The following is a 12222-nucleotide window of genomic DNA, read 5'->3' on the forward strand; positions in this document are numbered from 1 at the left end:
AGTCACCCTCTGTACTGATTAAATCTAAGAACAGCAATGGAAAAGCTTTCAGAGATTCTTCTGGTAGATGTAATGTTATATCACCAGTATCAGTACATTGGATTATTGCTCTTAATTTACATAATACATCTCTACCTAAAAGATTCATTGGACAGTCTGGCATACAAAGAATTGCATGCTCCACAGATAATGGACCTAAAGTAATCATTTTTGGTTGTAATTTTTATATTCTCTGTGGTTTACCAGTAGCTCCTATAACCTTCATTGTACCAACAGCTTTACAATTCTTAGGAAGACTTTGCAAAACTGATGTACTGGCTCAGTATCAACCAAAAGATCATAAATCTGTTTCCAATAGTTATAAACACATATGGTTATGTACTATTTGGTGGTTGGAATGTTTCCAACCCTGGTGCTAGCATAGTAACATCAGTACAAAGCTCAGTCATTTCCTGTCCATACAAATTTACATCTGCTTGAACTGCATGATATTCCCAGGTTTTCACATTTTTAACACCATCATCAGCTTTTTCACTACTTTCATTGGTCTTTATAATCTCTACCTTGGTATCATTGCTCTCATTTATGATCACATTATCTTTATCCAATTTACATTCTTCACTATTTTCCATAATTTCACAATAATTATAATTTTTCACTAATTTTATATTATAATTTTCTTTTTCCTCATAATAATTAATACTAATTACAGTATCCTTTGTTTCAATCACATTATTTATAACTTCATTAACCTTATCTCCATTTTCCCTTGATTGTTCAAATACAGAAGAACTCAGGGTACACCTTCATAATGAACATGCCCTTTTGCTCTGATCACCCTTAACTACTTGACTGTATTTGGGTCTTGCTCCAGATTTAACCTATTCCTGCATAGTGTTTAAATCTGGTGCTTGAGCCCCCTGACAGCAAGGATTTTGGCGAGTGTTAACATTATTTCTCCTTTAACAATTATTGTTCCAATTATTATTCCAATTATTCTGTATATTTTATCCTCTATTTTTATTTAAATGTTTGGAAAATTTCCCCACAATCCCTGACAAAATGTCCAACATGATTACACGAGAAACACTTTTTAGGGTCCAGATCTCCTTTCTCTAGGCTTGTATTGGTTCTAGGTTGCACATACCTTAGAGCTGCCATAGCCTTTATCTCCTTTATTTCTCTGTCTCTTGCTTTATTTTCTGCATCCCTCAATTTCTTTTTTAAATCATCTATTACAGTGACCCTTTCTTCATATTTATCATCATTAAAAAAAAAAAACCAAATATGTTGCCTTTCTCTTTAATTCTTCTACTCCCATTTCTTCCCAATCAGGGCAATTATTTCTAAAGAATGATTTAATTTTAGGGATTGCATTTCTTACAAATATCCTCTTAATATGAGCTATTGTGCCTTCTTCTAATACAATCATGCCTAAGAAAATTTCTGCTGCATCTGTGATTCTCTAAAGGAAATCTGTAGGTATCTCATTTGCTTTCTGTTTAATATTTTCAAATTTAGACCAAACATTAGGTCTTTTAGTATGTCTTTTAATCACATCCATAATTGACTTTCTGGCCTCTTTCATCATTTCATAATCAGTTGTAGTATTCATATCCACACCTTGAAAATCTTCTGGTGATGGGGTCAATAATAAATCATTTCTTGTTTCCTCTATAAATTTATTTCTTTCCCTTTTTGCTAATAATTCTTTCATTAATAAATAAAAATCACCATAATCAGGGTCAAAGATATCTATTGCACTTTGAAATTCTCTTACAACCTTATTAGGTTCTTTGGCAAAAGATGGAGTCCTATGTCTAATTGCTTCCAAATTCTCTAGTGTAAATAATTTGTGTTTTTACTTTGTATATTTTGTCTTGGTTTACACTGGGATATCTCTTTTTTTTTTTAAACCCTTACCTTCTGTCTTGGAGTCAATACTGTGTATTGGCTCCAAGGCAGAAAGAGTGGTAAGGACTAGGCAATGGGGGTCAAGTGACTTGCCCAGGGTCACACAACTGGGAAGTGTCTAAGGCCAGACTTGAACCGAGGACCTCCTGTCTCTAGGCCTGACACTCAATCCACTGAGCTACCCAGCTGCCCCCTGGGATATCTCTTAAAGGGAATAATGATGCTTGATTTTTATTGCATTCTGCTTCTTCCCTTTGTAATCTAGTCAAATTCTTAATTTTCCCATTATTATTTTCCTTATTAACCTCATTATTATTTAAATCATTTCCAAAATCATTGTTAAAATCATCCTCTCTTTCATGCATAACTCCATTGCCTCTATCTTGTCTTTCATAATCATAATCATTTGCTTCATCTCAGAGTTCTTAATAATCTACAACACAATAACTTTCAATCTATAGCCAATACCAAACACCAAAAATTTGCACTTATATAACACAAATAAACATATACAAATCAAAGGTACATATGATAACATAGATTGTATAGTTAAGCACATCAATGATTTCATCCACTCATATCCTAACAGTACATAATAACACTGGGGAAAAAAGATAAAAATTATATAAGGGATATGTAAAGCACAATACCAAAAAAAATATAATACATCATTTGTCATGTCCCCTGACGTGATGTATACAATACTGGATATGTTCTATTATAATCCATTTTGATTATTATTTATAAACACCAAAGAACAGAACAAAAACAATCATCAACAACAACAACAAAAAAAATGGCCTCCTAGAAGATGTGCTAGTGGGCTTTAAACTTTTTAAATCCCCCTCAGAATTCCCCCAGGAGTCAGAGTTCCATGTCACCCAGGGCATGCAACCTGGGGAGCAGCCAAGTGTTGGAGAATGTTAAGTGGAATGTTGGTCTTAATTGCCTTTCAGCCCCCAACCTACTGTTCCATCTGGTTTTTTCCCTGGCCAAAGTCAATTATCTTCCCAAATGTAGTAGGGTTGGAAGGAAGAATTAAATGAGATATATATAAATTAAAAAATTTATTTACCTAAAGGGAGAAAAGAAAGGAAGGGGATCAGGGAGTAACTTATTTCTAACCCACCAAGATATAAAACCTTAAACTTTTCTAAAGAACTTAACCTAACTAATTAAATAAGTGATTAAAGATAAAGAGGGATTTGTAAAGTCAATAGGGCCTAAAATCCTCACAACATCAGAGTCCTCCATTGAGTCACACAGCAATCTCAAATTGAAAGTCCTCACAGGATTTTAGGAGGGGAATGAGGATTAACACATACACACTGTCCACCAGTGTGGGGTAATCACCCACTCAACCACTCCTTGAAGATGGTTCAATTCCCTGGCAGCTCCAAGGTTGTTTTTCTTCAGAGAGAGACACCTTCTCTGTCTGCTTCCAGAGAGACAATGTCAGTTAGTTCCTAACTGCCTCTCAGTGCTTTAGAATGTGGACCCAGTCCTTGCAAGCTCTGTGGAATCTTGGTTTTGCAGCATCCCATGCTGCTAGCTTGCTATGCTAAATTCCCTTGCTACAGTGTTCCCCCTGCCCATATAGACTATAATCCGTCCCATCTGCATTCTGTTCCATTCTTGTTTAGATCTTTCAGTAAACTCTCTGTGATGAGGAAACTCAATGCCAGGACCCAATGGAGATTTTCCTTTGATTCTTTTAAAGTTTCGTGCCTGAGCCCGAAGTGTGAATATTTAGTGGAAAAGAACAAAGGACTATTTCCCATGAAGCCATATACACACAGGGAAAGACATTGGGGGAAAAAACCCCCAAAACTTTTGTAGCTTAATTTAGGCTTGCAATAAGATAGGGGAGAATTAATGGAGATTCTCTCTTCTGGGAATAGTGGCAACTGGGAGTGATATTTATTTCCTAAGTTAGTAGAAAACTGCATGAAGATAGAGAGTAACAAAGAGAGTTGCAGATACTGCTAGGGATATTTTTTAAGCAGAGATGCCAAGGCTGTCTGCACTGAAGATTCCAACTTTTTCCTTCTGCCTACAGATGGGAAACTGGTATCCTTTCCCCATAGGAGTTATGAATCTTTTACAGGAAAGCTACTCTCGGGAGAAGGGTAATAATATAAATACACTCATTCAGATATATGGCTGAGATTGTTTTCTATTGGTTTACTATTCATTTCTGTCCTGATTAAATGTTTTACTGTTTCTGTGCTTTTTTTTATCTGGATCTGTCTATATACTGAGCAACTAAATACCTGGAAATAAGTAAATTTCAAATATTTCTAGTTTTTAAATGAGTGGAACACAAAAGTAAGCCATATAATTCCAGTGATTTGAATCTAATAATGTGGGTCTAGAGCTGATTAGACCATAAGCTACAATTACATTTGCATAATACTTTAAAATTACCAAGCACTTACACATCCATTTTCTCCTTTAATCCTCACAAGAAACTATGAGGTAGTCAATTTAATTGGATTCAATTTGCATTTATTATGGCCTTACTATATGATAGGCACTGTGCTAGGTGCTAGGGATGCAAAAGCAAAAACAAAGTCATCTCTGCCTTCAGGGATCTTTCTTTCAAATGGGAGAAAGTGGTATATAACACAAGTAAACGAATATAAAATATATGCATTGTAAATAAAAGTAATTTCATGAGAGAGAACTAACACCTTAAATTGATCATTAATTGATGAAATTATAAAATTATGAAATGGAGACAAGCATGCCTGATTCTTTGGATGTTCTCTGGAAAGACCATGATTGGTAATGGGAACCAGAGTGGTAATCATATTTTAGTAAGGCACAGAGACAAGCAGTGAAAAGTGAGGAAGGATACCAAGGCAGGTGCAGAGATAGGGAATGGGATGGTGAAGGGAGACAGCCTGAGGAAGAAGATGGGAGTGGCAGGGAACATCACTCTGGATTAGAGTTGCAAGAACTAGGCAGCATGGACTGGATGGAGATAGAAGAAGGCTGGGAGGCAGAAGTCTTGAGTTCTTATTTTTTATAGTCTGGGTTTGGTTTTGGGTGTGTGCGTGTGTGTGGGGGAAACAGACTAACTCCTATCTATGCCACCTTGAGGTTAGTTCATAAACATATCTAAATCATCTCAAAGTTATCAGTAAAGCTTTAAAGTCATCATCCCAAAGTTATCATCGTCTTTTTGAAGTTCTATTAGTCTGGAGCTGTGGAGGTTTACATATCATAGCACCAGAAACCTTGACAAGCAGTGCCTAGATGGTTTCTCCTGATCCAGGACGTATTATTGGTATGTGAATTTTAGTTAATATATGATACATTTTTAAAATTTATGCTACTTTGAACTTTGGGACTTCCAGGTTTCCTCTTATAATCTTTACGTATTGACTAGAAGGGAGGCAGTGTTCAGGGGGACCTGAACAAGATACAATTTTAACAGAGATTAGGCAAAGCCTTATTTAAGAGGTGGCAACTGAACTGAATATCAGTATTATTGATATTGATCAGTATTATTGATATCAATTACATGTAATAATCTGGGAAATAGGCTCTTTCATTGATTTTATTTTTCCCCTGTTGAAAATAATGATTAGCTAGTGAATAGAGGGATAGGGTTGGATTTAAGAAACTCTATGTTCAAACCTCATCTCTGAAAAAAATACTAGCTTATGTGATCATTGCTAAGTCATTTAATCTCTTAGTGCCCTAAACAATTCTTTAAGACAATTAAGTTAAAGGACTAGGTAGTACAGTGGATAGAGCGCCAGATCTGGAGTGAAGAGGACCTGGGTGCAAATTTGACCTCAGACACTGCTTAGCTCTGGGACCCTTGGCTAGTCGCTTAACCTCAATTTGCCTAGCCCTTACCACTCTTCGGCCTTGAAATATATATTCTTTTAAATTCTTTTATTTATTTTTATTTTTTCCATGTTTACATGATTCTTGTTGTCTTTCTCTCCTCTTCCCTCCTCCCTCTCAGAGTTGATAAGCAATCCCATTGGGTTATACATGTATTATCACTCAAAACCTATTTGAAATATATATTCTAAGACAGAAAGTAAGATTTTTTAAAAAAAGACAATAAAACATGAGTTCATCTACATAGAGAGTATTCACAACAGGAGCTCTATACATTAATGAAAACATAGGCCCAGGCCTAAAACATAAAACAAACAAAAATCCAAAAATATCTTTCCTTTTGCTGTAGATTTCACTGAGGATATTGTTTTGAGTTTGAGGGATGTACATGAATGGGACAACATCACCTGCAAGGCAATCAATTTGAGAAGATATACAGGCTGGAAATGTAAGTAGGTTTATAGAGGATTAGAAAAATTCCCAGATGACTGATCCAAAGTATTTTGGGAGGGAAGCATGGGATCTTAATGCTACTACTTTTGGCTAAAGGCTTCCAAAGCAAGCTTTCCGAAGGTGTTGAAAAATGCTTGAGGGTGATTTTCCAAAGAGGACAAATTTAGCCCACTCCTGGGTAGTTGGGCTCAAAGAGCTGACTTCAGGAGTTTGTTACTTGTTATTTCAGTTTCTGATTTAAAAAAAAAATGTTGAGCAGATACTTTCAAATTTCCATCACGTTTACTGGAAAGTAAAAAAAAAATTATTTCTGTGTGTGGTTTTGTCCTTCCTCATTTCCCAGTCTCACTGCTAGCATTCAAGTAAGCTGGATAGGTAGATTTCAAAGGTTATCTGGATTTTAATACACACAACACAAACAAATACTGTGAAAGTACTTAGAATCATGTGGTTTGCTTCTCACAGATCAGCAAAGAACATTTTGCAATACATCATCAGGCAATATCTCAGAAAAAGATTGATGAGAAGTACAAGAATACTTGTTCTCCTAAAGATATCTCTGACAGGACACTTAATACTCATGATAAATTCAGAACATATCTGAAACAAATACCAAAGTGGTAAATGCTTTAAAAAGCATCCATCATCCATCGTCTGTTGCCGCAAGCAGGGCAATGGGAAGTGAGCATACCTGGCTTCCCCTCTATCCACTTGATCATGAGTAAATGTGTAATGCAGGTAAGCACTTCAGGGAATAGTTGAGTCTCTGCCCTCTTAGGAAAGCATAGAAGGGAAAATCAATGTAGGGCAGCCTCTGATTCCTCTGTGTTTGCCTTTGTCAGCTCAGCATATAAACTCCATATGGGACACTTTTCTAACTTTAATCTCAGCTGTTCTCTCACCTGACCAGCAAGTCACAGTCTTTGTGCTACTCTGATTATTTCTCTATCTTGTACTTGCTTGGCTTTTTTTTTCTTTTTTTGCCACTAACACCACTTCCAGGTCAAGATCAAACAAAAAGCTCTACGTAGTTTGAGCTCAGGGAAAATCCAAAATTTAGAATTTAGAAAGTGCTGGAAAAAAAACTTGTCCACTCACTGGCTGCTCTGTCTCCCTCTCCCTTTGTTCTATAGCAAACTCTTTTTAGGAATTCCATAAAGATCAACTATATTATAATTCTGATGAACTCATGATGAAAAATGCTATCCACTTCCAGAAAAAGAACTGATGGAGTCTAAATGCAGATAATAGCATACTTTTTAAAAAAAATTCTTTTTCTTGTTTTGTTTTGTTTTGTTTTGCTTTGCTTTTTGGTCTGTTTTCTTTACAACATCATTAATATGGAAATATGTTTTGCATGACTGAACATATATGACCTATAACAAATTACTTGTCATCTTAAGGAAGGGGATGGGGATGGAGAGAGGGAAAGAATTATGAACTCAAAATTTTTAAAAATGTTAATGATGAATCTGCAGGGATCTAGGAGAAAAAACACTATCCACAAGCAGAGGACAAACTGTGGGAGTAAAAACCCCGGGGTGTCGGGGACCAGCCCCTTACGACCCCTGAGAGGGAAAGGGGGAGAGAGAGAAGGAAAGGGGAAGAGAGAACGAAGGTACGGACAGCTCTCACATGGTATGCAAAGAGAAGTCGTTTATTGAGGCAAAAGCATGGTATATAAAGGAAAGGGGGAGAGAGAAAGATTAAAGATGGAGCTTGGCCAGAGGCCAAGCTCCTGCAAGGACAGCCATCAGGTAGCCTGAAAGAGAAGGAGGAGCAGAGAGCAGAGAGCAGAGGGCAGAGAGAAGGAAGGCGGAGCCTGCTGGGCTAGATATAGTTTTTGATATGCAAATATACACAGTACATAGGGATGACCCTCATTGGTCAATGACAAGGCATAGGTGTGGTTTCTCTTAACCAGGTGAGAACAAAGAAACCTGTTTTCCCGCCTAACCTGGAAGAAGCTGGGGTCAAGGGTCAGAGGCCTTCCCAGCCATGAGCACTACTGAGCATGCCCAAGACTGACTGTTCCCCTTGCCCCTAGTTAGGAGTGGGCTGCTACACCGGGGGAAAAGCAACTGCTTGACTACAGGGGTTGAGGGGACATGTCTGAGGAGAGACTCTAAATGAACACTCTAATGCAAATACCAACAACATGGAAATGGGTTCGAATCAAGAACACATGTGATACCCAGTGGAATCGTGCGTCGGCTATGGAGGGAGGAGGGGAGGAAAAGAAAATGATCTTTTTCTCCAATGAGTAATGTTTGGAAATGACCATATAAAATAATGTTTTAAAAAATGTTAATGATGGGGGGCAGCTAGGTAGCTCAGTTGATTGAGAGCTACTTAACCCCCATTGCCTAGCCCTTACGGCTCTTCTAACTTTGAACCAACACATAGTATTGATTCTAAGAAGGAAGGTAACAGTTTAAAAAAAAGTTAATGATGAGAATGCTCTCCACAGGCAAAGAAGGTCCTGTTGGAGTATGAGTGCAGATCAAAGCATGCCATCTTCTGCTTTACTTCCTCTGTGAGATTTTTATTGTATGTGTGATATGTGCCTCCTAGCATGACACAAATAATATGGAAATGTTTTGCATGGAAATACTGGTATAACCTATATCAGATTATTTACTGTCTCAGGGTTGGGAGGAGAGAAGGGAGGGAGAAAAACTGAACCCTAAAAAGTTATGAAATCATTGTCAAAAATTGTTTCCACAAATAAGTGAAAAAATGAATTATTTTTTAAAATGTTTAAAAAGTTTACATGTAATTTGAAAAAAATATTTTAAAAAGAAGAAAAGATTCACCATGTTGAATTACATAAGCACATAGGTACATATACATCTATAACATGTGCATTTCTGGCCCCATTCTCTTAGAGTGAGGCAAGCTACATCAACCTTCAGGGTTCCAGGGCATACAGAGGTGTTTGTGGATACCCCTTTTCTCAATGGTTTGAGCCCCCATCAGCTGTGTTTCCTTCCTTGTTAGGCCTATGAGAAACTCCCCAAGGCTATTTAACCACTTAACTTTAGCTTTTACAATGGGATAGGGAATTTACAATACATTTTCCAAAATACAAATTTTCTCCAAGCTCTTACGGACATGCTATTTCCTGTACTCCTTTGGTTCCTGGGGGATTTGGCTCAAAACTTAGCTACATTTCTTTATAGTGTTGGTCCCACCAAGTAAAGTACATGTCCATATCTGACATGATGGCAAGACAAATCCATTGGGCAGTAGTCCTCCCAAAGGCCATTCTTGAAGATCACTCTTTCTACTTTGGGGCATTGATGTTCAGTTGGTTGCCATAACTGTACTGAATTCCGACTTCCAAGATTCCTATGGCTTTTACTCCTGAAAAAAATCATAAACCCATTTTCCTTTCTCCTAGAATGAAAAAGAAGAAATGAAAAGATCCAGGAGGTCCCATTTCTAGTAGGCATATGACCTTGGGGGAAGAGGAGAGAAGGCATCATGGCCTTTTCCCCTTACAGTATGGTCTCTCACCTGGCACTGTCATACCACCACAAGGCAGCTGAAGATGACGAGGCAGAAAGAGACAAAGAACAAGGAGCAAGCATAGAGGCCTCCAAATGGAGGAATGCCTCTAGCGCCAACTATCAAAGAGCCTCCCTTTTAAACTATGGTTAGCTGGTTGGAACCATTTACAGAATGTCTGCTCACACTCTAATATCTCTAAAGTACTTCTCTGACTCATTATCAGCATTATCCCAGAAGCAGGCTCCCAGCCTTTCCATGGTGAGATACTGTCCCAGGAGCTTTGTGCTTGTACCAGTTGTACCAGTTAATCAATCAATCAATCAATATTTATTAAACACCCATTATGTGTTGACATCCCTTATTATATACACACATATAACTCTTTGATATCAATTTGGTAAATAGGTAAAGCATTCCCTACTCCCTTCCCAATCCTACTGGCTCATTGGCAAGGGTCTATGGGGAGGAAAAAGAGAAAGAAACCAAGGGAAATATTTAAATATGAAAATCCATTCATTATACTTACTGCTGAGGCAAAAAAAGAAGAGGTTTTTTTAAGGGTAGAGAGGGGAAAGATGCCTTCATATGAGGTGGGATCTGGGGCTCATATGGCTCTTGCAGATTTGCTACTGAAAGGGCTTCTAAGTAAAGCACAATGAGGAAACTGTTCATGTAGTATTGTAAGGTTTAGTCCTCCCACAAATGGTCTGATGGTTTCTCAGACAGCACTCATCTGGGATTCCTGTGCACCAGCCCAACCTCTAGTTTGCTTCTCTCCGGTCGGCTGGGTTGGAAGGTCAGGTATCACATTGTCCAACAACCAAAGCGCTTCTCCAGGCTCAGAGAGAGCTGAGTTTCACAGCTTTCCTTGTGGCAGCAGCAATACCCAAATGGGTGTTTTCAGATATTACACTTCACCAATTTGTTGACATAGTTTGTGTCATACTTATAAAACATCCTAATTAAGACAATATTTGTCAGCCGAATGATTTCCCGGAGACAGACCCTGGTCCATGGGGAGTTGGAGTGGGGTTGGGGATGGATGGGGAATGCTTTTCTCATTTGCCAAGTTGAATATTTGGATATTATGAGCATAGTAGCAATAGAATGTCTATAAGGACAGAACATTTAATTCTAGCAAACATTTTTTTCTAAATCCATACCCTTTGTCTTAGAATAAATACTAAGTATAGGTTTCAAGGCTGAAGAGCGGTAAGGGTTAGGCAATGGGGGTTGTGACTTGCCCAGGGTCACACAGTAGGAAGTGTCTGAGACTAGATTTGAACACAGGACCTCCAATCTCTAGGCCTGGCTCTCTATCCACTGAGCTACCTGGTTGCCCTTCTAACAAACATTTATTAGGGACCATATTATGTGCAAGATATTCTGCTAGGGACTAGAGTGGTAAAGACAAAAATGAAAAATTATTCGTGTATTCAAGGAGTTTATATTCTATGGGGATATTTATACTAACAGGTAAAGAAATACAAATATGTAGAAAACATATAAAAGCTTGCAAATTCAATCTAACAAGCATATACTAAAATACTAACCCTTTACCAGGCATTATGCTGTGTTAAGGATTCAAAATCTAAAACAATCCCTGTCCTCAAGGAACTTACATTTTATTGGAGGGAGTCAACATATATATAGGTACAAATGATATTTGAAGAAGGAAAGAGTTCTAAATGGGGGGGAGGGTGAGGTCAGGAACATTCCAGGCACAGTTTATGCAAAGGTGTAGAGGTAGAAGATGGCACACTGAATTTGAGGAACAACAAACATATGAGTTTAGTTAGAATTATGGGTATATAGAATGAAATAATGACAAAAATTGTCTGGAAAGGTTGGCAAGAGTCAAGTGATTGAGAAATGTATATTTTTTGCTAGAGGCAGTAGTAGTAGCTGAAGATTCTTGAGCAGGAAAGTGATAACCAATGCCTTAGGAAATTTATTTTGTCAGTGGAAGGGAGAATGAATTAGAGAGTCAAATGGAGAGTAGAGAAACTAAGCATGGAGGGAGACCAATTAGAAAATTACTGCAAGTGAGGGACTAAGAGCCTGAACTAATAATAACAATACAACCCTGTCCCAACTGTCCATTGACCAGGGTCTGTCTGCAGGAAAACATTCAGCTGATTGAGCAACATGATCTTAATTCTGTTGGGAGATTTCTGTCTCCAGGTCCAGTACTCTATCCACTGGATCACTTAGTTGCTTATCCATCATATAAGTTGAGAGAAAGAGATAGAGATGAAGAGAACTGTAGAAGTGGAAATGAGAGGATTTGACAACAGACTGGATATAGTAGATGAGAGAAAATAAAGGGGCACAGAGGTCTCAGAGGTCACAAGCTCTGGTGCCTTGACACTTTGTCTGAGCATGTCACAAACTAGTATTTTTAACATTACAAATGCAAATCAAGGTATCATCTTCTGAAGAACTTCTGCTCCAAAGACAGCACAAGGAGTCTTTGAGTAA

At 37.8% G+C, this 12222-nt stretch overlaps 1 long non-coding RNA gene across 1 annotated transcript in view; it reads left to right on the forward strand.

Moving 5' to 3' along the window:
- Positions 1-10032, forward strand: part of LOC103096231 (uncharacterized) — a 36256-nt gene extending 26224 nt beyond the window's left edge. Inside the window, exons 5-6 of the long non-coding RNA XR_457942.3 lie at positions 6125-6223; positions 9632-10032. This is a non-coding gene — a long non-coding RNA (uncharacterized LOC103096231). The remainder of the gene's footprint in view (positions 1-6124; positions 6224-9631) is intronic.
- The last annotated feature ends 2190 nt before the right edge of the window (positions 10033-12222 follow it).

The sequence above is a fragment of the Monodelphis domestica genome, chromosome 1, assembly GCF_027887165.1.
Source record: "Monodelphis domestica isolate mMonDom1 chromosome 1, mMonDom1.pri, whole genome shotgun sequence".
NCBI lineage: Eukaryota > Metazoa > Chordata > Mammalia > Didelphimorphia > Didelphidae > Monodelphis > Monodelphis domestica.